Below are 26,206 nucleotides of genomic sequence, written 5' to 3' on the forward strand. Positions count from 1 at the left end.
AATATAGCTGGTGCTCAGTGGATAAAGAATTTATCCACTGTGCATGGTTACTACCAGAGCTGGTGAGGGGATACATTTTTCTAACTATTCGCACAGTCCTGTTTGAAGACCCTACGTAGTAACAGCAAACACGATAAAGGCTATACTCCACGACAACTTTTCTTGGCAATGCAGTGGAAGGTACGTCCCGCGTCGCCTCTCCCATTTTGAGTGTACGCAGGCTCTCCTCCTCTCCCCGGAAATGGGGGAGGAGGAAAGCCTTCGTACACTAGCTCAAAATGGGAGAGGGGACACGTGACGTACCTTCCACTGCAATGCCAAGAAAAGTTGTCGCCGAGTATAGTACTAGAAATTCCTTCGAAAGCCCGTGGAAGTAGTTGCGAGAGTCGACAGTGGCACCTCCATGCAGCCTACGGAAGTAGACGATATAATCCGTTTTGTAAGCCCCATTTTGTTTTCCCAAACGTTGAAACAATTAATTACGGTCAGTGCTCTTGAACCACGGAATTCATTGATCACAACTACAGTGACAGCGAAATTATAGGGTCACAAGAGCACACATTTGTTTAGGTATCATGCCATCAGCATGCTTATCCTACGTTATCCAGGGGATTACACAAGTTTGGGACGTCTCTTTCAAGAGACTTCCCGAACGTTTCCCTGGGGGATGGATTTTCCGCCTATTCAGAACGCAACATTGTTAGCGCGAACAAGCGATCGCCAGTTTTTTTATGAGAAACCAAAGGATCTCAGCAAAGTTCTAATTGCTGGGGAAAAAGCTCATTCGGGTCTATAATGCAGGTGATAAAAATTCGCCCTCACTAATTCTCTTTCGAAGTAAATCCGAGAAAGCGCCAATGTCTTGTTCGCGCTAGCAGAGCAGTGTCGGGATGTGTACTGTGGCGTCCTGCCCGAAGGTGCACGTCTCGGGCAAAGCATTTGGCAACGAATTAGTGCGATAAATAATATGTGAAACAGCAGAAATAAAGAATACCGTAAAGAGTTAGCCAAACAATACGAAACAATCGAACTCGTGCGGAACGCCAAGCCAGCCAAGCGCTACCGCTGCCTGCGCTCCGCACTCCGGCAGCACGCCTACTACACGTTGCGCCCTCTCGCGGCCACCGATCCGGTCATCGCTGAAAGAGCCACCCCTCCGCCGGCGCTCGCTACACTGCCCAGTCTTCTAGTACACCATAAAGACTCGCGAAAATAGTTTGGGTGTTGACCATAAAGTGGCGCTTCAGTTGAAAGCCAACATCATCATCATCACCATTAGCCATTCAGCGTCGTGTTCTCCATCTCCCGCCACATTCTAAAAACCGAAGCCGCCAGCATCGCCGGCAGCTCCGCCGCCGCTGGTTCGAACACTCCTCCGTCCCCGCACCGTCCCGTTTTCGGCACGGCGCCCACGGCGCTTTCGCCGGGACGGGGCAAGACGCCGGCTGTGTGAATGAGGCCTAATTGTCTTCGTCCATCGCTGGATTTTTTTCCGATATGCTTCTCACTTTTCCTTCAGTGGTGCTTGACGTGCTTGCGGAAGCGCCGGCAGTATCCATCGTTCGTGGTTTCGGTGTTTTTTTCGGATTTGGCTCGGCCACAACACCGGCAGTGAAGTGGTCTTCTCAAACAGCTCGCTCCCCCCTCAAGGGCCACGTGAGAGCGTTCCTGAGCGGCCATTGGCGGTGCCCTCAGAGTGATTGACAGGACTCGGCAAAGTTTCAGCAAAAGCTCGCTCCAGAAGCGAGGTGTGCGCGCAACTTTTTTTAGATGCGCGCGTCCTTTTCGGACTCGTTCAGACGGCGCAACCATTTCGCGAAACTACGTTTCGCGACACTAGATGCGCGAGAAAAATGCATCGTGTGAACGGGCCTTTACTTTCCGCTCTGTCCCATTCTCCTATAGTAGTTCCTATTGTTTCGGCCCTCTCTTCCTCCTGCACATTACTGTAATTGGTGTTCTCCAGTTTTTCAATTGGTTCCAGCTCCGAAAAAGCTTCTTCAACTGTCCTCCTGATGTATTCTCGAGCCCCTTTCCCCTCGACCTTTATCTCTTCCTGCGTGGTGAGTGAGTGCTGGCATGGCTCCGTCTTTTCTCCCTGCGCCTTAATGTGCCCGCAAAATCTTTTTGCTGCATTTCTGTCGTTCTGATTTATCTCCATCGTCCACTGAACCCCTGCGCTGCCAATTTTGGTCTGTATTAGAGCTGATGCCTTCCTTTTTCTATTCAGAAAATTTTCCCATTTTGCTGCTACCTCGTCCTGGGTTGCTCCCCTTTCCTTCGCCCACTTATGTTCTCGAGATGCCTCTTGACGTCGTGATATGGCTGCCTTAACCTCTTTATCCCACCCCATTTTAGGTTTGTGCTTTTTCCCTCTCTTTCCTCTACCTTGGTACGTTTCCAACTCAGTCTTAAAAATGCCCACTAAATCCTCATATGACCACTCTCTTTCCGGTTGGTTGGACACTATGTTCTCAATATTTTTGGGTACTTCTTGCAACTGATCTTCGTTTAGACTCGATTTGCTTCCCGTTCCTGAGTTTTTAGCTTTGTTACTGATGCACCAAATTTTATTTTGATGTGGGTGAGGAGGAGTGGCAAATCCCGTGCGCCGACATCCGGGGTCCCGAGCGAAAGATCGCGAAGGATAGCGACAGAACACGAGAGAAAGAAACCAATGTTGCCAGCTGAAGGACGACATTCGCAATGGTAATCGTGAAGACTGAACACTCTCAGCAATATAAACAGAGATAATTAACGTTGTAAACTATATTCTGAGCTATTCTAACGCTTTTAAAAAGCAATATACACATTACTATATATTATAGTAATGTGTATTATATATTATATAGACTATATATTATACCGGAACACGTTTTCAATAAAATTCAGTTGAAAGTTGCGCCTTGTTGTGTCCTCTTCTCTCCTTTTGTCCTCGTCTTTGTTGCGCACAAGAATGTATAAGATACACATTACGCTGCATTAACTTCCCTTCTGTCGAAATCTCGGAAATCTAGTGGTTGCGCAGTTTCGTATTCCTGGACCGCGTCCACTCGCGGAGCCAGTTATCTGGTTTAGTTTAGCTTGACGCGAGGCTGTAAATCTGCGAGCTATGGAAAAAGAAAGCTTAGAAAGGAACGCGAATATCGATCCACAAGGGGTCCGCGGAACATCAATGCTTGAGAACCACTGCTTCTGAGTTAGTATGTATGATCTCTATGGGCCAGACCTTGATACAAGCATGTCTAAGTTTGGAAAAAAACTTTTTTTTTTATGAAAATTTTTATTTCAATTTTATGAACATTTACAATTAAAAGAAACTTATTCTAAATACTGAAGAAGTTAATAACTTAATTTGTGTACTGCATTAACTGAAATAACTAGGGGTGTCGCGAACCGGCCGAGGTTCGAGTTCGACCAGGTTCGACTTTTTCGAACTTTTCATGGAAATTTCGACGAACCTTGTATTGAGGTTCGACTCGTGTGCGCATGCGCGACAGGCTGGCCAGTTGGCTTCGGATTGGATGGTAATGGCTAAGGGATGAATTAAGGGCACCGCTGATTGGTTATTTCAGTTAATACAGTACAACAAAAATTAAGTTATTAACGTCTTCAATGATTAGAAGTGGTTTCTTTTAATTCCAACTGTTCATAAAATATAATAACCCTTTGCATAAAAACAAATTCTCCAAACCTAGACATGCGTCTATCAAAGTCTGGCCACACTGTCCGCAAAGTCGAACCGGTCGAATCTGTTGAAAAGTTTCGAAGGTTCGTCGAACCGGTTCGACCCAGTCGAACCCCAAAAGTTCGACCTAAAACTCCGGTTCGACAAAAGTTCGCGACAACCCTAGAAATAAACAATCAGTGCTGGCCTTAATTAATCCCTTAGCCATCACCATCCAGTCCGAAGCCAACTGGCCAGCCTGTCGAGCATGCGCATAGCAGTCGAACCTGAGTCGCACCTTTGTCGAACTTTTCAGAAGTGATAAAAAGTCGAACCTGGTCGCACTCGAACTCGACCGGTTCGCGACATCCCTAGTTCTTCAAGTAATGGTAGTAATTGTAGTAGTACTGGTGGTGGTAGTTGTAGTAGTAATAGTATTAGTACTTGTTGTAGTCGCCGAGCCTAATCCTGGTAAGTTGTAACCCCCAAGCCAGCCTCCAAGCTGCGAGTCCTGCCTCAAACGTCCGCTCGCTCGATCCGCGAATGCGGCAGCGCCCAACCCAAACGCGCGTCGCGGGTGCGGTTTGTGTGGACGCCGTGGGAACCTAGATGGCGCAACCATCCCGGAAGAAACTCTGTGAAGAAACGGAGCCGCGAGAAGCAAAAAAGGAAAAAGTCAGCTGGGTGTTGGGAAAGAGGGGAAAGAGGGAGGGAGGGAACCCGCCTACTCGCTCTCCAACTTCTCACTCGTCCGCTGCGGTCGGCGGAGTAGCGGGGAATGCAGCCGGTGCTCACAAAGAGAACACGCGCGCCGCTCTCCTTCGTTCCCGTCGGCGGTCGCTCGCTCCGTGCTGTCGCAAGGCGCTGTGTTGACGCTCCCCTGCCGACGACACCTCCCGTCGGATCCCATGTCATGTAGTGCTGCTGCTTCCATGGGATTACGGACTACCCCTCCTCGTGCCCCAAGCGCCTGTTGACGAACGCCTGCCCTAACACCGTAGGTTTGCATTCTTTCTTCCGCACTCGTGTTGTCGGGCGTGAAAGCAACGTCGCGCGCACTTGTGCGTGCGCGCTCTTGGTTACTCGTTTCCACCGATTGGGGATTGTACGTTCGCGCTCTGAGTTGGTAGAATCGCTGACAGGATGACAGCGGCAGAGAGGGCCTTCGGCTGCCTCGCCTCCGCCAAGTGCTTCCTGCCTACGATAACGCTTGGTCTCCGCGTGAGCGTCGAGCGGTCACGCTCAGCGGCGCAGCCAAAGCACTTCGCGAGGCTCAGCGCGCGCGCTGGAGGCCGTGCGTTTGGAAGACACGCCCTGTCGTTCAGATCCTGTGAGTCACCATAATAAAGGACGTACTCTAGCCAGCGCGGTAGTCTTCGCCATCCCGGCAGCGCGTGCGCTGGGGTTGTGGATGTCGACGGCACGTGCTGCTTGCGTGGCCCTGGCCAGCGCCGTCGGTCGCCGCGCGGCGGCCAGATGTCAGTGACCTCGTTCGCCGCGGTCGTCCTTTCTTATCGATTCGGAGCTCCCGAGGACATCTGCTTCCCCGCACGCTGTTTCGCTTGGGCCTTCGTCGGACTCCCCCGGGCGAACATACTTCCATGTGATATCACTCAAAGTTACTGACGGAACACGCATCAAAATGACATTTCTTAAAGTGGCATATAGCATCATTACGTGATGCCACTTTAAGTGGTATCACTTGTATCATTTCAAATTACATTGGTTTCAAAACTCGCCGGAGGTGTCACGTCCCTAAAGTCACGCAACTTCAAATGGTGATAAAAGAAACACAATCCACTTGGCTTGTAACTTTCATTCTAAAGAAGAAAAAAAAACTTGTGATAGAAATAACCAAGGTGTAATGAAAACGACGATATGATCGGCGATGAGGTAAAGGTGGCACGGTATCTACCCCATTCACACGGCCAGAATATGGAAAGTGTTCACTGGATGCCATGTTTCGAGAACATGAGTGAGTGAGAAAACGTATTTATTAAAGGAATGGCATACATCACGATTTCTTGATAAAGTCATCCAATCGTGACGGGGGAAGGGGATCATGGGAAGGGTGTGCTCATAACGAGCTCGCATTACTAGGCTGCTAAGGCCGGCAATCTTCATGGTGCGGAATGCACGTTGCAAAAGAACCGCGAAAGCTCGCTGTCAGCACGCGCTCATCAGTTGGGCACACAGCTAAGGCAGCCAATGAATACTCCCTATGCACGATTACAAGCAAGGCGACTGGCCGCCGCCATGTCTAGATTCGCTCGTGTGGACAAGCCTGTGTCATAGGCCCGTAGTGCCACGGTAGCTCTAAAGTTTTGAGCAGCGCTGCAGGCGAGCAAAACAGAATATTTGGCTCGCGTTTCGAACCTGCGTCGTTACGCTTCCCCACTACTGTTTTTTATACTTCGTGCCATTATAAATGCAAGCGTAGTAGAGGCTACGAGAGCGAACTCCGAGCTTTCAGTGTCCCTTCCAAGCACGTGCGCTCGAGCAGTGCGAGCATCGTTCAGGGGTAACATGCTTTTGCAAGTAGCTTCAGCTTCGCTATCACGTAAAGTGAAACATATGGGCTCACGAAAGCTATAAAAAAGCAAAAAAATAAAAAAACAGCTGAACGGAACGTTTATTGGGACGCTGAGGCCGCGACTCTGCATAATTTTTTTTTTATTTTTGTTTTTTTTTTAGTCATTATGTTATCGCGCGTCTACAGGTGTTGACAGACGCTTGTATTCGAACGTGGCACGTGCAAAATCGAACGTTACAGCGCCGCCTCGATGGTGCTGCCAGCATAACATGGTCCCGTCTTGCGGACGCGCTCGCGCCCCCTGCCCGAGAGCAACGGGTCTATTGCAAGCTTGCCAAAGCTACGTTCACGCACAAGCTGCACGTGCTTACACGCGTGGTGCAACAGTCAGGGCGCCATGCTTGGTTAACATGGGTCCCTTTGCAATCCGCGAGCATGTCACGCGCGGAGGATCACGAAATTGTTCGCCACCGACAATAAAGGCCCATTAGCTATTCACACGAGGGAGAAATCCCGGGGATTTCTCCCCGGCACGCGGGCATCACTAGATGAAAACGCGAGGCTTTTGCACATCGCAAAGCCTGAGGTTTTCGTCGTGGGATGCGCCTGCCGGGGAGAAATCCCCGGGATTTCTCCCTCATGTGAATACCATCGTGTGATGGGAGTGGCTGTTTGCCTAGACCACGGTGTCAACAAGTACTCAAGTATTTGGTTTATAGACATACTGTAAATGACTTAATTTTCGCGAGGACCTAATTTTTGTGAATTTCGCGAATCGCGTACAATTCGCGAAAAATAGGTCCCGCGAACAATGCCGGTAAAATGTAAAAACATTAAAATCTATATTGAGATCCCACCGTGTCGCGGAACCAAGAACCGGCGAATTATTCCCAAACTTCAGCCTTGACCTAAATCGCGAAAAAATAAGTCGTTTACAGTATATAGCTGTGGAATGGACGCACACGACGGCAAACACTGCGTCGTGATCGACCAGATAAGGTCCTCTTGGCGCGCGCCCTTCCAAGCGGCGCATCTGAAAGAAGAACAAGAAAAAGGGAGCTTCTGCTTATGGTGATTGAGCGCGGGCTCTTTCCGCACCGAACATTTGCTGTCATCTTGACGTACGCTGGCTCGAACACCGCGCCAGATCTCTCTCCTTTTCAACGCAATAATAAAACTGTTATTGCCGCCGCTGAGGCACGAAACTAAATTCCGAAGCAGTGTCTATACTCTGCCACAAGCACGAGAGCTCGAGGTCGCTGCTTTGAAGTTTTCTTCCGCAGAACGAGCTCTCGCACTATACTCTATTTCACTTTATGATGTACCGCAGAGAAGGCTTCAAGCGCGAGCTCTTTGCTCTAGGGCACATCTCGGTGGCACCAACTCTCGTGCATTAAGGAAAGGTGCCAGCGCTATGAGCTCGCGCTAATAGCCTTCGGTGAGGTACAACATAAGGTGAAAGGAAGTATAGGAATGCGTGTCTCAAAGCCATCCCCTATTCCCCTTCGAGAACCTTCAACCAACCGACCCACCCCACCAAGTCAGCGAGAGTGGCGCCTATTAACTGAACTTAATCCTTTGAAATCGTCAGTTTTCGCCTTCCGTGAAGCTAACTTGAGGGGAACGGTCATCGCGAAAACACTTCCCTTTCCCTCAGGCAATGTGTGAATGAACTCCCACGCACCGATCGGGCCACGTCCCAAAGAAGGCAGTGCTATACCGCCGAAGCGTCAACACTAAACCCACCAGAATTGTATACTTTTTTTTTTGCTTACTTAATATTATCTCGTAATTTATTGCGTTTAAAATTGTTATCAGTCAGTAATATTTAAATCTCTCGATGCCCCCTGTTTATTAAACTTCTTTTTCCTCATCCTCCAGCTGCTTAGTCTGCGCCCCCCTTCTTTCATATATATACCGGGTGTTCATTTTTAATTTGAACAGATTTATTTAAAAAAAAACCGTGAAAGTTACACTTATGCTGCTTGTGGAGGAGAGTTATACGGCCGGGGGGACATATTATAGGGGGCTAATCGTAACGATCAGTTGGCTAATTAATTAAAATTCGTTAATTAACTTTTTAAGTAATGAAAATAGACATATGGTTTCAATTAGAAACTTGCTCAGCGTCATCGAAAAGCACTAAACCAGTCATTTTCAGAGAGACTTTGAACGCGTGAGAAGCGTAGTAGTGCACTAAAGTTACCACTCGTGGAGCAGGTACAAGGCTAGCAATTGCGGTAAGGCGCCCGCGCGATTTTTCCGTCTCTTATCTAGCCCCAGCCTTGTACCTGCTCCACGAGTCGTAACTTTAGTACATTACTACGCTTCTCACGCGCTCAAAGTCTTTCTGAAAATGACTGATTTACTGGTTTTCGGTGACGCTGTGCAAGTTTCTAATTGGAACCATATGTCTATTTTTATTAATTAAAAAGTTAATTAACGAATTTTAATTAATTAGCCAACTGATCGTTACGATTAGCCCCCTATAATATGTCCACTTGGCCGTATAACTCACCTGCAGAAACCGTGTCAGTGCATGTTTTACGGATTTTTTTAAAATAAATCTGTTCGAATTAAAAATGAACACCCGGTATATATATCAATGTTACTAAAACACTCAGTTGAGAAACTCATCCTTGAAACCTGGCCCGCTCGCGTCTACCGAAACCAAAATAAATACGATAACAGCGCCCCATTTAACGAAGAGTCGAAGCATGAAAGTTAATTTATATATACCTACTGCGAAATGCGATGGCGCCACCGGTCCTTGCGTGACTCTACCTGAACCAATACGTGCAGTTCCTGGAGTGGCCGCTACGGGAGAAATGGCGGCGTGGCGATCGTGTTTAGGTTAAAGCCCCTTGATAAAGGTGTTTTCACAAGTACCGCCAACCATTGTTGTGAAAATGCGCAAGACACGTGCCACGAGCGGTTGCTCCGCCGCCATTCGCTTCCAAGGGCCGCTCATTTCAGTGCTGCGCCGCCATTTGCTTCCAAGGGCCGCTCGAGACCTGGGCCACGTGCGCTCGCGCATTTGGCGCTACTTGCAAAGACAAACGAAAGCATATCGAGGGGCTTTAGTTTAGGTCAATTCTCGAGTACGGATCGGAGACACTTTTTCAAAGCAGGCTCCATGGCAGTTTCTAAACTGAGTTGTTCCAGTAAAGCGGGTTTCACATGCACCGATTTAAAGGTCGAAATCGCTGCCGCTAACGGCGCGGCGGCACGGATCGCGACGTTTCATTTCACATGAGCGTTTTCTGCCGTTGCGACGACCAATGTTTCTTGCAGCAAGCAGTTCCGCACAGTCGGTTACAGCGGTTTGTAACAACAATTTTAATGCCTTAGTTTTCAGTTTCTCCTTTAATTTCACCTTAATAAAACAAAACAAACGCGTTTAAAATACTCAATAAACCTTAGTCTTATTTGTTTATTATTATTATTATTTTTAGCTTCGTTGTCGCGGAGGGAGAAACCTCGGATGATCTTCGGCAGCGTCACGGGCAGCGCCTTTCTCGGATGTAAACAGTCCAACTGATATGGGCGGCCCGAACCTCCTAGATCGGAACCTCCCGTAGTACTAGTGCAGTGGTCTCATACCGGTCTTGTCGATCACTTTCACGGCCTCAGTCATCTTTTCCCAGAGTTTCTCTTTGGTCCCATTGTTCCTTAATTCGTTGAAGATGCGCGTCCCAAAGAACCCGAGGCTTCGACACTTCACTGAGAAGCAGTTCATTGAACTGGGCGCGGTACATGTTGTCTTACTTGGTGTGACGATCTGTGTTGGAAAAGACACGTCAATGTCGCTCAGTTCTTCTTCTTCTTTTGTTTTTCTCACTAGCTCTCGCACAAGCCGCTTCCGATTAGCGTCTCTTGCGCTCGAGTTGGTACTCAGGCGAGGGAAGTAAAAGAGAGCCGCGTATTTCACTGAGAAAACAAATTCCGAGGAAGGGTACAGCAATCCCCCTCCTTCATAATCTCCTGAACAGTTCCGACGCGAATGCTGAAGCAAAGAAGCTAGACCCGCCGGAAAAAAAGAAACCGAAAACCAGTCGTTTGCGTACTTTCTCTGCTTGTCGTCTGCTTCAAGAACGTGTAAACAACGCCGTCCTATGCGCCAGCTTTCCCGCAATGTTTCTACTCCTGTCACGTGATTTTCCGCCACGCTGTGAGCATACCTCGGGAAATTCATTCATGAACTTGCTCATTCACCTTCATTCACATTCACGGCATGAATCTGAATGGCTATGAACGAATTCTTGAATTTCAAAAAAATCATGATGTGATGGTGAATGACTTTGTGAATTTGAATGAATTCGTGATGTAATGGTGAATAAATTCGTGAGTTTGAATGAATTCGTGATGTGATGGTGAATGAAGTCGTGAGGTCGTGATGTAATGGTGAATGAATTCGTGATGTGATGGTGAATGAAGTCGTGATGTGATGGTGAATGACTGTGAATTTGAATGAATTCGTGATGTGATGTTGAATGAAGTCGCGATGTGATGGTGAATGACTTCGTGATTTTGAATGAATTCGTGATGTGATGTTGAATGAATTTGTGATGTGATGGTGATTGGCTTCGTGAATTTGAATGAACTTATGATGTGTTGTGATTGTGAAGGACTTCATGAAGTGAATAGAATTCATTGTGATGCGAATGACTCAATGAATTTGTGATGTGCACGATGAATTTGTGATGTGCGTGGCTCGTGAACTTGATAAGTTCGTGATGGGAAGTAATACCATGAACTTAATTCTCGACGTGATAGCGAATACGGTTAAGAATTCAGAATAGGCGGAAAGCATGTTACGCAGGTGCTTGCTTGCTTGCGGGTTGTTTTCATCCTTCACTGCAAATCACGGGAACCCATTTGACTTTTAGCGGTTTGGGCACCAGTCTCGCTGCGTAGCCGTGTGCGCCTCGGCGCGGTAGCCCTTTGGCGAGCACTTTCGTAGTAACAGCTGTTTATAAGGGAAGTGCGGTGGCAGTGGCAATGAAGGGGAGGGGAGGGGGGGGGGGGCTAGTTGTTTTATTTGGCACTTGACATTTAATTTTGCCGTTGTTCTGAGTGGTTCCTCGTGAATCAATTGAGCTCCTTGCCGACCTTGTCCTTCCGTGTCTCGGGGCATATAGTCCGGAATCCCTGAAGGCTCTCGCTGTGCCGTTTCGCTCGTGATTCGTGCGTGGCGCGTCCGCGCCGTCCGCGGGCACTAGTAGCAGCAGGCGCCACTTCGTCCACGCGGCGCAGCCATATATCGTTTCAAAAGAGACGAAGTCGAAGCCGACGTCACGAGCAGGCGCACCTAATCCGGCGCCGAGACCATATCACGTGACCTGCCGGTTCTGCGCGGCGGCGCACGGAGCACATTTACGTGACACGATCGCAGCGCGGCATTGGCTGGATTGGCGCTCTATCAATGTGGTTTGTGTTTTGCGCACTCGAAATACCCCACTTCCCCGACGGAGTCAGGTCCTGATTTTAAGTGGCTGGCACAAAAAGGCGCCACAGTCCTATTCCGCAGGAACTGCGAACTCGTGAAGGGCTACCAGCCGTGAAGTCGAATTTAGTCAGAATGAACCTCAATGACTTCATGAATTATGCGGAATTCACGATGTGATGGTGAATTCCGGTAAATTCGTGTTGACCGTGATGGTGAATAACTTTGTGAAGTGATTGTGAATTCGTAGGAATTCATGATGTGATGGTGAATTCGGATGAATTCGTAATGTGATGGTGAATTCAGATGAATTCATGATGTGATGGTGAATTCGGATGACTTCGTGAAGTATGGTGAATTCGGATGAATTCGTGAAGTGATGGTGAATTCGTCGGATGAACTCATGATGTGATGGTGAATTCCGGTGAATTCACGATGGTGAATTCCGATGAATTCGTGGTGAAGGTGAATGACTTCGGGAATTGGTGATGTGACGGTGAGTGACTCCGTGAATTCGGAGGCGGCGGTGATGTGATGGGGGTGAATTCTTGGCGCGGTTGAACGCCGTGGTGTGAAGGGAATGAATTCTCGGCGGAGTTTGAAAGCCGTGATGTGAAGGAAATGAAGTTTTGGCGCGGTTGAACGCCGGAATGTGAAGGGCCGTGACTTTGGGAGGTCGGAGTACCTTGTGACGTGAATGCGAATGAATTTGGAGACGTGATTTTGTTTGTGATGTGTTGGTGAATGAAGGGGCTCTAAAATGCTGACCTATGGCTGTGAGTGGCCAACGCGGAAGCTGCCGCTCTGCCGCTGCGGCTGGCCAGAGCGCCGCGACGGCAGGAATTGCGCCGCTCTAGGGCCAAAATCGCTGCATGTGAAACACGCATTGATACATATGTAGCGATGGGCACTGTTGCATATCGCGGCGCACCGACCGCGAGGTTGCTCATGCGTCACGGAGCGAGACAGGAGCCATAATCAACGAGCAAATTTAGGCGACAAAGAAAATAATTTTTTTAGAGTAATATTGGCGGTGCATGACGCGATTTAGTCGGTAGTCACTTCTTTTCCACATGTTTTCTCTTTCTGCGTTTTGGGCGCGTGGAGGGGACCGGCTCGCATTCACGTTGAGGTGGAAAGAACGGATTCGCTCGAAAGACCATTCGCTGTTCGGAGAGAATAATCATTCGCTCGGAAGAGCGAATGGCCATTCCCTGACGTCATGGACCTTGCGCGTAGAATTTCAAATAAATCGCTCGCCGTCAGTATTGCTCTAAATTTTTTTTTTGTCGCGTAAAATTTATTTCTCGACACACGTGTCCCAACCAGACTGCCTAAAATCATTTTATGGGGGTATTGACACTGTAAACGTCGTATTTTTTTTTCTGTTGTTGTTGTCTAAAATTATGCAAATTTTAATCATAGACATGCAAAAAAAGTACCACAACGCGAAAAAAAACACCACCCGGCGCGCGCGCGCGCCTTTTTATGTTTGCCGTTTTTCTCTCCCGCTCTTCACCTCCTCGCTTCTTTTGATTTGTGACGTCAAATATTTTGAAGGTTTGTAAGCGACATTTAGTAATGCCATTCGTAAAACAAGTGTTTTTTTTTAACACAATTGCGAACGCATTACGGCCCTTCTTTTTGAAATACCCAAAATCGGAGTCCGGTGTGATGTCGCCCCTTGGCTTGTTATCCTTCCTCGGAAAACATGGCGGCGCTCGTCGCATGTAGCAGAGGATGATCGGTGAGGCGGGGAATCGGACGAAGTTGTCTTTTTGACGTGCAGACTTTCAAAAGGAAATCGTCAAAGGGTCAAAACAACTGGTAGCCTTTCACGCAGCAAGGTTGCCCTGGCTGCCCTGGCTGCCCTGGCTGCCCTGGCTTAGTTTCGGTTGTGACTCCGCCAGGGCAGCCTTTCACGCAGCACCGGCGCGACGTGGCCCCTCACGTCGCTCACAAAAGTCAAGTCCGGCGTTCTCTTCGACCTCACACCGTTTCCAAGAATTCGAGATCTCTGACAGTCAAGCGTCGTTGCACGAGCTGGACGCACGGAGGAGACCGACTGTTCGCGGAACGCCGGCGAACACGACACTTCGGATGGCGGCGATTCGGAGGCGTCCGAGAAACTCGACTCGCAGGACGGCTCGATATTTGACGTCACTGCACTGGCGACGATCGCGCGGGAAAGTATACGAAATGGGCATTTGGAAATTTGTTTTTTTACTTCACACATGCTGAATTCCCAAGTTTTTAATTTTGAGGGTAATGTCCAGGCATTGTTTTTAATGGTTTCGGAAGATATATATAAAAATTTATTTTGACGCGTCAGTGCCTCTTAAAGTGTGTTGCCATGTTCCACGTGCGCGCAAGTACTTGTTTTTTTTTTTTTTTTTTTTTTTTTTTTTTTTTTTAACTACGAGCTTTTGTTAAAGCTAACACCAAGTTTATTAAAAAGGAGATCAAACACTATTGGCGGCGAGATGAAAGCCCCTCTATCCTGGGCTTTCGGAACTTTAATGAAGGGGCTTTAGGCGACATTAGAGCTGTATATTGGGAGAGTTTGGCCAATGGGCGGAGCAAAGGCCGCCGCCAGCGCCGAATACGGCCCCCGCGGTTAGAGTGTAAACTAAAAAAAGACGACACAGCAAGTGGGCTCATTTTCGTCTTCTGCGCATGAGAAAGGAAGTAGCGGTGACGTCAGAACGCCGAGTCCTGATTGGCTGATCGCAACCCCCTCTTGAGCGTCGTCTGCTCCTTTGCAACGTCGTCTGCTCGCAACATCGTCTGCGTCTGTCTTACCTTTCCTGCGACTTTCGGAGCGAACTCGACTTCGCCTTTAAGGGAGGGCAGGCGAAATAACTCGAGCGGTACGTTGTTTTCGTCTAACAACTAGCAGACGCGCATCAAGGAGGGAAGTCAAAGGACTCACTGGCGAGGTGTCCCGGGGCGCCGAGGTTTGTTTGCTTAGTGTCCGCAAGTTCCCTCCCAAATACTTTTTACCTCTATTCGTGTGCGGCGAGACCCCTCACTCTTTAACGGCGCCGGCGGGTTGGCGCAGTTAACGTCGTCTGCTTTACGTCTGCTAGTCAAAGCGATGGCTGCTTTACCTTTCCTGCGTCTGTCGGAGATTCGCCGCTTTTTCACCGGCGAGAGTCACCGTTGCCTCGGGAAACAATTAAGGAGATAACAAGAGGAAGAAATTGACCTCTTAATCTAAAATTGAGGTCAGCGATCAAAGTATAACACGGGAAGGGTTCACAAGGGTCGCGCGGGCATATTCCATTCAGCACGTCAGCCGGTCGTGGGCAGACGGTCGCCGAGTCGCGGAGTGCCTGCTAGGCCTAACTGCCCAGCTCGTTTGGTCGCGTTCGGTGGAATCGTCGCCGTTGGAGCTTTTCCCCGGTGTCTGTGGATCCAGCGTTCTTCTTCGTCGTGCTCTGTTTCAAGTAATTTTTACTTTTTTTTTGCTGCTTGAAGTCAGGACGCGTGAGAAGCTCACGTAGAAAAATCAACGTCCGTGGGTCGTCGCGACCGCGACGCTGTCGGCCATGCTGACTTGATCGTAAGAAGTGCGTAAGACAGCTTCGGAGCTGTCGTAGAATTTCGCCGTAACCTGCGCAAAACTTACGAAAATTTCGTTTCGTGAATGCAAATTTGTTCTTAAGTTTTGTCTTACGCACATTTTTGGCGTAAGATCGTTTCGTGAATCTGGCCTCTGCACTTTCGAAAGTCGCAGGAAAGGTAAGACAGACGCAGACGACGTTGCGAGCAGACGACGTTGCAAAGGAGCAGACGACGCTCAGATAGGGGGTCGCGATCAGCCAATCAGGGCTCGGCGTTCTGACGTCACCGCTACCCCCTGCGCAAGGAGCAGACGAACTTGCCCTCCGCATAAGAAGACCGCGACGTCACAATATTGCAAACGACATTTAAAGCGTGAAATAGAAGCGTTCAATCTCGGCGTCTCGGTTCTATCTCGGTGGCAGTTTGCTCTGGGACGGCTTGGTAGGACAGTGTCTTCTGAGACTGGCTGAAAGAAAACAGTGTAAAGGCTGGAGCGCGCGAGCATCTCGAGACGCGGATTGAGTCCCGCTCAGCTCGTGCGCTGGCTTTGGCAGTGCTTTCAGCTGTCTCAGCCGAGACGCTGTTTCTAGCAAGTCGGCCCCGGTTTGGAGCGCACGTTCGTTCATTCTGCCGTTGAATGTGGACGTGACGAAAACCTCACATGCACCAAGTTTTCAGTCACCGAGAGTTATACATTTGCACTATAGCGACGCTAAAACGGCTTAAATTGGTCGTGTCGCATATTTAAAGCTCACGACCACCGCTAGGGGCTGTTTCGCGGCCTGTGGTTGGCCCCGAGATGCTCGCCTATTCAAACCAATGTATGGCCAAACTTTGCGAATAAACGGCTCTGGGCAGATGTTTTGGTGGCGCCCTCCTTCCCCCTCGTGACGTCATTACTTTGCGAACAACAAGTTCGATGGTGTTGGTAATGAGCATGGTGGAGGTTAGAAATCATTGCGCTATTTTAGGCAACACTGTCAACACCGTTAAAATTGAAACTCTCACATTACTGTTGTTTCCGTCGATGCGAAATCATTTGCTGATATCATAGTCAGCATTCGGCCAATCATGACAGGCCGACCACTGCGACGCTTTCGATCGCTCACGCCGCCAATAGGCTGTTAAAATTTCACCCAAATATCTTAAACAATTGGCAGTTTTAGAGTAGCGCACGTTAAAGCTTTGCGTACGCGAAAAGCAGCGTCGTCACCACTGCGCGTGCGCCGAACGCTAACCACGTTTTGCGCTTTGCGTGCTCTACTTTAGCGTATGCCATTTTTCGGAAATTGCGTGCGTACACGAAGAGTCTTTGCACCCCTCTAAGGAAGATTCATGATGCGCGAGAAGTTGCCTGAAGCCAAGACGAGCACAGTTAGAAAGTCGCGGTTCAAGACCGCGGCTGCGAGCTGCGGCTGCATCCTCGCCACTGCGATTCTTAATAGGGACGACAATGCACTCCTACGGGAGGTGCACTTCCTAAACGGTTGGGAAGATCCAACAAGGTGGGCTACGATCGTCGGCAACTTACTGCTGGCGGCGCGCGAACATTTCTCGGCGAAGGTACGGTGTGCGAAGGCCACGAGACCGGTCTTGCCGAGGTGACGCACGCGGACACGACCGGTGGAGCGCTCGTGTCGCATTTGCATGTTTAAACAAATCTTGAAACGTACTCTAACCCCCCCCCCCCCCCCCCCCCCCCGCAAAAAAAAAAAAAAAAAAAATTTTTTTTTTTAATTTGTTGCATTTTTTTAGGAGAGAGAGGGAGAATAAACTTTATAAAAGCCTAATAAGATCCAGAACGTTGGGTTCCTTCTCCTGCGGCCGGCGTGGTGTTTAGGAAATAAATATTGTTACTGTATCTTGATGGCGTCGCAAGTGCGAGATGCTTTGGGTTTTGCGTCGCGGCGGAGAAGCGCGCTATTCTAAAACTCTCTCCCGTAGCGTGCGCTAACGCGCGCGCTAAATTTAGTGCTGGCGTGTGCTAGCCAAAATTGCGTACATTATTCTAAAACTCCTTAATAATATACTGTGTACTTTACATGCAATAAAAATTATTATTATTATTATTATTATTATATATATATATCCCCTGGCGGATATCTCCACTCAGTTTGAAGCACTATCCGTTGCCGTTTTTCTTTTGTGTGCGCAATCGCTTTTTAATCAAATCGATCGAAAAACGATACATGTGCAGGGCACTGTGCATGTATCGCTGCAATGACGACAATAGCCGAACCACAACAATGTCTGGAACTCAGCGCGTGTCATGCGCTTTTCCAACCCCAGCGCGTGACTGTGATCAACATTGGCGGCATATAAGCGGCTCCAGATCACGTGGCCGCTTGTTCTGGCTGCGAGTTGAGGCATAGCCTCCTCTATATTCACAAAGCCTGACAGTTCGAGGACGGGGCCATAGAGTACCATGGTCGCAGATCTGGAGCGCGAGGATCTGGTAGCACAGAGCATTTCTCGGGGAACCTGTACGTCAGGGCAAAGCTTTTGCAGCGGCGAGGAGCCGAAACATGGTTTTCCAACCCGACGAGAAAAGAAACGGTAGCCCGAGGAACACGAGAAGCACAAACGAACATTCCGACAAGTGTGTTTCGGCGTCTCGGCGCAGCGGGGCGCCCGTCACATGCCTCTCCCAGAGCCGTTTATACTGAGAGAGTTTGGCCTTCTTAAGGAGATTTTGGCAGTCTGACAACCACAGCAGCGTAGTCTGACAACCGGGGGATGACTACTTCCGTCCGCCATATTGTGGATAGGAGGTAAAAGCGCTAAAAAATTCATGAATAACCAACTAGCCCAAGTACACACCCTTCTGCCATATTGTGGATCTGCCTCATAGGAACTCTACGCGATTTCACAGGAATGAACAAGACAAAGAAGTAACGCCATATTGTGTTATCGCGAAATCCGCTGGTTCTAGCGGCCAACAAGCTCCGCCCATCGGCCAAACTCTCTCAGTATAAACGGCTCTGGCCTCTCCTAGCCTCTCCTAGAGTTTCTGTATAGGCTCCCTACGGGAGCCAGAGTTGCGCGTTCATCTCCGTAGCGCCGTCTTTCCTGCACGGCATGTTGATCCCGCTTGTCACGTAACTGAATTTGACGAATAACGGCACTGCGCGTTCCAGGGGCGCGGCGCGCTCAAAAGCAGGGGAACGTACGCCGGGGCGCGTGCAACGTCTACCTTCCTGCACGGCACTTGATCCGGCTCCTCACGTGATCGAATCTCGGCAAATAGCGACGCGGCGGCACGTGGAAAACAGACGAGCAATTCTGGCTCCCATAGGGAGCCGGAGCCTATACAGGAACTCTAGCCTCTCCTAGGGTGCCTACATGTCTGTCTGTGTCAGGGTGAAGACATCCATTGTTGCCCTGAATGTGCCAGCGCGTGACGCTCTCGCGCACTCGGTGCGTGACCTGGGTGGTAAAATGGCGTCTATGCATTAGCCGCGCTCGAGCTGAGTGACACCAGATTGCGCGCGCTTGAAAATGCGTAAAAAAACATTGAGCGGAAAAATGGCTGAGATGTCACCACTCAAGCAAAAGCGCGCGTGTATACACCAACTCATGTTTACAAACAAACCGGAGCGCCCCTAGCGGACACCACCGGCGCCGCGCATGCGCGATGGGGGTGTGGGCGAGAAGCTCGCCGTCGTCCATAAACAAGCCATTGGAATGGGATGTTGTCGGCGTCGGTGTGAGTCCCCGCACTTTTTTGGCGTTGGAATTGTTAATTCTACGTCTTCCTGACGTTAGGGAGTTTTAGTAGAGCGTGTTTCCCCCTCCGCTACGAAGAAACCGCCACTGCGCCTGAGCGCCGATGGCCTTGGCAGAAGAGTTCCGGGTAGCGGAGGGGCTTAGCGGAGGCGGAAAGACGGTCCACTAAAACTCGCTACTGTCTGACTACTTGAGCAGCCTCCGCGAAATTAACGAGGCTCATTACACCGCAAAATTTGGCTTGAATAATGTAACATGCGGCGATTCATTCCCCTTGGACGCCGCAGAATGGACGCTAAAGCCTGATGCACATGGTGGTTCTGCTCGCTATTTTCAGTCATGACGTCGCTAGGGCTGCAAAAGCCTGAACCGTAGCTGAGATGTCTACGTCGATACTGAAAATCGCAAGCAGAATCGGACGGAGTGAATCAGGCATAACAAGTCAGTGATGGCCACTGGTAACAATATCTACTATTTGCACCGAGCCTACTTACCGAAGCAACCTTCAAACTTCAGGTTTTTTTTTTTTTTTTTTAGGTTTGCATTTTCTATTGCAATTACCGGGTCGGTAATTCCGGTATGAGGACCATAGCTGAGTGGAACAACCTTCCGCAAGATGTTTTTGCATGGGACACCGTTGTAGGTTTTGAAGCCGGCTTGAGAAGCCTCGCCCAACAACACATATAATATATTTTTCTCTCGTTTTCGTTTCTGTGTTCTTTAGTTCGCTTATATTTATATACATTTAAATGCATCTGTGTTTGAATCATTCATGTGCTTATCATTTGTGGAAGTGTGCTTTAAAAATTTGGTTGTTTTACTAATAACCCACTCCTGTAACGACCAATAGGCCAAGAGTATGAATAAATAAACGTTCGGTCTACGGGCCGCTGTCGTTTGAACGAGCAGACGACAAGCAGAAACGTTTGAGAGAGCAGAGGACCGCTGGAACGATGAGGCGGCCGATTGAACGTGATGACGCACTGAACGTAGTCCGCAGGTGGTCCGTGCAACTTGGCGGTTTTCCCGCGTTCATATTGGAAGAAAACAAATAAATCTGACGACCACAAGTATCCGTCAATTCAATCCTAAGTGCTTTCCGCCCAAGCAATCGTGGTCCAACGGCGTCTGTATTTTTTTTTTTTTTTAAAGGTTCCTGTTCATGTTCTGGGACGAACCGACCAAGGAGAATACGAATGAAAACTCACCTTTAAACCTTTCCCGACTCTTTTGGTACAGCCCCAGTCGCGGCGTTTTGACGAGAAGGCAGGTTTTTGTCCGGTTTCTTCCGAAGTAGCACAGGAATGCACGTGTGACGTGCCCCATGGCGGCTTCCGCCCACAGCCCCGACGCGCCACCACCGCACCGTGACGTAACAGAGATGAGTTCGTGTTGCAGTCTAGCTTCTCCTCTCATCCGTTGTCTACCGTACTACCTTTCGCTTTAGGCGAACGCGTCTCGTGGCGGTGTGCCAATCCCTCGTGCTGGCGTTTTTTTTTTGTTTTTTTTTTTTTTTTTGTACTGCAATGCAGAACTCAGTCTACTGGCGCGCAGACAATGCCCAAACGAGATGGTCATGCTGCGTGCAGGGACACGCGTTGGAAGCAGCTTCAGAAATCGTATTCTCGTTGCATATCATTATTCTCCGCACGGACGCGAACACGGACGCCAGTGATAGACGCTCGACAAAATGTCCCGTGCAATTCGCCTTACGAGCGTCGATGAAACGTTAGTGTCGACAAAACGTGTGTCGACGAAACGTGTGTCCACGAAAAGTTTTGCACAAAACGTAATTCCACGAATCGAGTTTCGACGAAACGAAAGGTACCCGAAGGACAGTAGATCGATAACTCTGATGGCTGGCAATACCCGATACTCCGCCGACGCCTTTGCATGTGCCTCGTTTCGTCGTCCTGCAAGTGTAACGAATTCATGTTGCCGTTACTTCCAACCACTCACTTTTGCCTTCCTTTGGATTTCACTATTCGACAGCTATAAGCCGCGGTCGCAAGCTTCGACTGCAGTGAAACGTTTATAGAGTGATTTTGTAACGTATTTATCCATCTTTTATCAAATTTGTTGAGTACACCGAGGCCCTTTTGGCGCGTTGTTCCGTGTACACGTTTATTAAGGTTTTGGTTGGAGTCCCTATTTTTCGCTTAATGCCTACTATTCCTGACCAGGCAGAGGGCTGCCGAACGTTTACCTTCAAGTCGATTTTTGAAGGGCCCGAATACGCGATTAATTCCAATCAAAATTAAGGAACAATGAGTAACGTGATTTGATAGACAATACAGTAAAATAATAACGCAATTTCTCGTTAGTCATTTCGGATTTTCGAAACTCGGAACTAACCCGTTACCAGTAACGTCGCTGCTTGTCACGCGTTCCTTCCAACGGTTCTTGACAGTTTGGTGGCAACTAGGTTAACACTCGTTGCACCACGTGATTCCGTTCTTTGCGTATACATGCCTTGCACCTACGTCACGTGATGATGTTGAACACCGGTATCCACCATGCTGGTGGTTGACTCGACAGCCATTCGCAGCGAGAGCAATGGTAAACTGCGCCGCGCTCGGCTGTAGCAATTACTGCTTATCCTGACGATCGTCCGATCGTTTCGTCGGCAAGCCCCGCGAGACAGAGTAGCCGTGGAGTTGGCGAAAGTACGAGCGGCAGGAAGGGGATGCAACTGCGGATTAAGGAGTTTGCGGGACGCATTTCGTAACGGCGAGCGACGGCACTTTTCTACCGTTGTTTACGTTCACGCACGCCTTTGCATCGGCTGTTGCCCGTTCGTGGTGTGGATGGCCTTTGTATTTCGTTACACAACGCCGTTTCCACGCTTCGAGGGCACCTTAGGGGCTCCCGGGCCGAGTACGGGCGATTGTCGCGAAGCGAGCCCGGCCAGATGGCGATCGGTTGGCGGCGGGCCCCGCGTGCAAGCTCGCCGAGACGCCGCCGCCGCCGCGAGGCATCGGTTTGTGCCATCCGCGAGAACGGTAATTTTAGCAAGGAGCGAAAGTATGCACGTCTAAAGATCCCCCGGTGCACGCGAAAGAATAAGAGAATAGTATCCTTACAAATTTTTCGCCCCCCCCCCCTCCCCCCCCCTTAAAACGGAGTTCTGTAGCAGCCCCTGGTGTCGAAAGGCAGGTGGTGGATTGTTCTGACGAGCGCGTAGCTTGTACCGGCCTGTCAGATGCAGCGCCGCGAGTGACTCATTCGAGTAGCAGAACGTCGCAGCGTGAGCGGCAAGGAAGCGGGCGGGAAAAAAACGGCGCGAGTGGTGCGCGCCAAAAATAGCGACGGCGGCGTAACGGGCCATGCCCGACATAACATTATCCTCGTGAAGTATGGAGGGCGCGCCGTCGGAGCGCGTCGGCTGCATCGCGCTTTTCCCGTACCCTCGTGTCGGCTGCTGACTGAGTGCAACGGTCTCTTTTCGTATTGATTGCGTCTTGCAGAGTTATATTTGTTGTACGCAGGCTGGGACGGCAAGAAGTCCGTGTGTCATTAGCTTAACTAGAAACCCTAGACAGGGTTGTTTGCGAACAAGGCGCCATGTAGACGAGAGTTTGGCGTCACGTCTAAAGATCCCCTCGTGGTCCAAATGTATCCCCAGTCTTTCCTTGGGGAATGGCAGATGCCCTTCGTTGGCTTGGCAGGTAAGAAACCCCAAATTTGACTTACTTTCGGTGTACGGTTGGTGTATTTTGAAATAGCATCCTGTGTCTCTGTGCGGTGCGGCGATATGACGGGTTTTCACCGCAGCATGTTGATAATTCTCAAAGAAAATCAACTTAAAAAAAAGGACAAATAGTGAATTAAATATTTTGTTTGTATTTTCACTATACTTCGTCAAGTTTTTAGAGGTGGAAAAATTGAAACAAGCAGGTGTTGTCCTTGTAGCAATATGAATGTACTTGAAATGGGAGACGACAAATGAACAGGATCCGCCGATGATCGATGATGCAACCGACAGCTTCAAGAGGTACTAACGGGTCAAAATCTTTTTTTTTTTATCCGAAACGATTGAAAACGATGCCTGCAGATTACTTTCAAAATTTGAAGTTGGGAGTTCAGTATTTGGGAAGTAAAAAAAAAAAAAAAAAAAACAATTTTTAAAAGCCGAATTTGAAGTTTTCGCGCGATCCGCGCCAGTGCAGGGACGTCAAAGGTTGAGTCGTCCTGCAACTCGAGCTTCTCTCACGCTTCCCAACCGTCCCGACCTGAAGTGTCGTGTAAAGGCCCGTTCACACACGTGCGTTCGGAGCGACCACTATGCTTACGAACGAATGCAACCGCTGCGACTTCAACGACAACTGTGCGCGACGTGTACACACACATGCAACCGCATGCAACCACACGAATCAACAGCCAATCAGAAACGAGCTTCAGCTCTTGCTCCTAGCCAATAGTAAGCAACCCAGCTGCGCTTACAAACATGGCGGACGGTTTCCTGCCCGACGCGAGGTCCTCACCGGAGCAGCCGGAGCCTTCGGCTTCGTCGTACAGTCACGAAGATCTGCTGTGCGGCGCCTGTGTAAAGGCTGGTTCAGACATCTGCAACGAACCCGTTATCCACGACTGCGTCCGTTGTGACCGGAGCGACCGGAACGACCGCTCTGCGCCGCGCGTACACTCCTGCAACAAGCGCAGCGGGTCGGCAGCACGGTGACTGCCTCTCCGCCGCCGTCAGCTGTTTCAGCGCTGCCACTCACTTGCGTAACAGGAAATAGACAGACCGTCTTCTACGACCTTAAGCTTTTTTTTTTTTTTTTTTTTTTTTTTTTCAGGATCGGTGGCCGAGTGGGCTAGCGCGCACCAGCTCGGAGCACGTGGAGCGAAAGCTCGCGCTGCAGAACCCAAGATCCTGGGTTAAATCCCCACCCCTGCCCGTTTCGATCTCGATGAGCTTCGTACCGGCGTGCGGTCGTGTATCACTACTGCGTGGAGCACGTTAAAGACCCCAGGCTAGCGGTTGTACTCCACTGGCTAAATTGCTCATCTACAGCGTGTGACTCGTCGCAACTTTAATGGCTGACTAACTACACGCTGTATGAATATCCCCATAACCCAATTTGCTTTTTTTTTTTTCGTGGCCGCGCACATCGCTAATAAGGACGATGACATTAGTGGGTGTCGAACCATAACGTACAGTGCCAGACTTGTTTCGAGTATTGTGTGCCCAAAACTTTTCTTAACCCGCCACAGAATATGGTACGATCAATGAGGATGCTGCTTTACAACTGTTCGTGGAACAGAAAAACTGCAGTGTGCAAAAGTGCGGCTTATTCGTTATTATGAAGAACGGATTTCTAGCAGCATCACCTGGTGGACTGTTTGGAACAAATGGCCTTATTGAGGTAAAGTGTCCCCGTTCCAAAAGATTCTCGAAGCCTCTGAAACCGCAAAAGAGTGAGGCAAAAAATAAGAAAAAGTAGCCTGGTGTGGAAGGTCCAAATCACCACCATAGCTTCTACTACCAAATACAAGGGCAGGTATACAAGGCAGCTCGTCGCCCGTTGAGGTAAACTAAGTTATAAGCTGTTTAAACATACACACACTCTATTTTTATAGCGCAGATCTTAGGCTCCCGTTTCCGGCTTGAGCGGCGTCGAGGGGGAGATAAGTTTATTTGATTTCAGGAGAAACTCTCATACAATCCTGCCCGCTTAAGCGTAGGTACGCTTGTATGCGGGACATGGCAGTACAGACATTTTCATCATGTAGACACAAATGACGGTTAAATGTAAGTAAAACATGAAAGAAACATTCAGAATAACACATTAAACAACGAAATTTACGCTCAAGTAGAAAATTCACCTTTGAAGTAACACCCAGTTCGAAAATAACAATCAATCAATGGTTACAAAAGAAACATTGTGAATTTAAACACATAATGACAAGAATCAACACGTATATAATGAGAGACACTTGATAGAAATCACTAAGCTTTTATGCAATACCTCATTGTTGAGAATTTCAGTTCAACAAAAAACACCTTTTTTTTTTATACATCTGCTTTTTATATGACAGGCTTAGGATGTCTTTAGGCAAGCTGTTAAATATTGCAGGAACATAATAGTTTCTCTGTTTTTTTCCCATAGTTTGTAGATATTTTTGGAATTTCGTAGGTTTCTGTGTGCCGAAGTGTTTTTATCCTGTTGGGTATTTCTTTGAATTCATTCGAAAAATAATGGCTGGTTAAAACGACAAATTTACAAACATTTTCACACGATAATAATCCGACTGCACTCTTCCTTTCCTTGGTTTTCTTCAGTTCATGTTTTGACCCATATACTATATTGCTAACACATCAATTAATGACACTAGCCGGATAGATTAATGATACTAGAGGGGAGGAGGAAGAGGAGAGGGAGGGCGAAGAGGGGAGGAAAAGGGATGAAAAGGAGGAGAGAAGGAAGGGAGAGGAGAGAATGAAGAGAGAGGAGGAGAGGAGGAAGACGACGAGGAGGAGGAAGAGGAGGGGTAGCAGAAAGGATGAGGAGGTGAGGAGGAGAGAGAAGGGGTATGCCCTACCCTCAGTACCCTTCCTCCTCCTCCTCAAGAGCTGCGCTCTAATTCGGCGTTACAGGGTGTTGTAAACGTCTTTCATTTTTTTTTCTTCTTTTCCTTTGTCGCTTGGAGTTCGGTTTTTGACGAATAGGCAGCGGCGTGTTGTAATAGATTTTCGCAGTGCGAATTTTGCTGTTAATCTTTGTCCCACTGAGTTCAGCCTTTGATGCGAGCCTGTAATAACTAGCGTCAGATTATACACGAGTCATGGACGTAGATGTAAAACAGCTTCTGACCTGGTGCCATTTTCAGTGCTTGTACGTTCGGCGCGTGCTTTGCTTGTTTGGGGAATCGACGAACTCGGGCGTGCTGAGCTGTGAAGATCGCTTGATGAGCAGAGCAATCTTCACAGCCCAGCATTTTGTAAACAAAGAGCTTTTGGCTGGTGCGATCCACAGCGTTCGTGCGGATGGTGGGTGCTTTGCTCACGTTTCGAAACGACGGGGGGAAAAAAAAAAGAAAGACGTTTACAACTCCCTGTAATGCCGAATGCGAGCGCAGCTCTTGAGGAGGAGGAGGGAAGGGTACGGTATGCCCCTCCTTCTCATCCGTACCTTCTCCTCCCTCCTCATGTCGGGTGTCGGGTGCGCAAGAAGCGAATGCCCGTGGCTCGGACTCCGGTAAATGTGCAGCCGCGCCCCGACGTCCGAGGCGCAAGTGCGGAATTGCGTGCGATTGAACGCGA

This window comes from Ixodes scapularis, unplaced genomic scaffold (genome assembly GCF_016920785.2).
Source record: "Ixodes scapularis isolate PalLabHiFi unplaced genomic scaffold, ASM1692078v2 ptg001354l_1__unscaffolded, whole genome shotgun sequence".
In the NCBI taxonomy this organism is placed as follows: Eukaryota; Metazoa; Arthropoda; class Arachnida; order Ixodida; family Ixodidae; genus Ixodes; species Ixodes scapularis.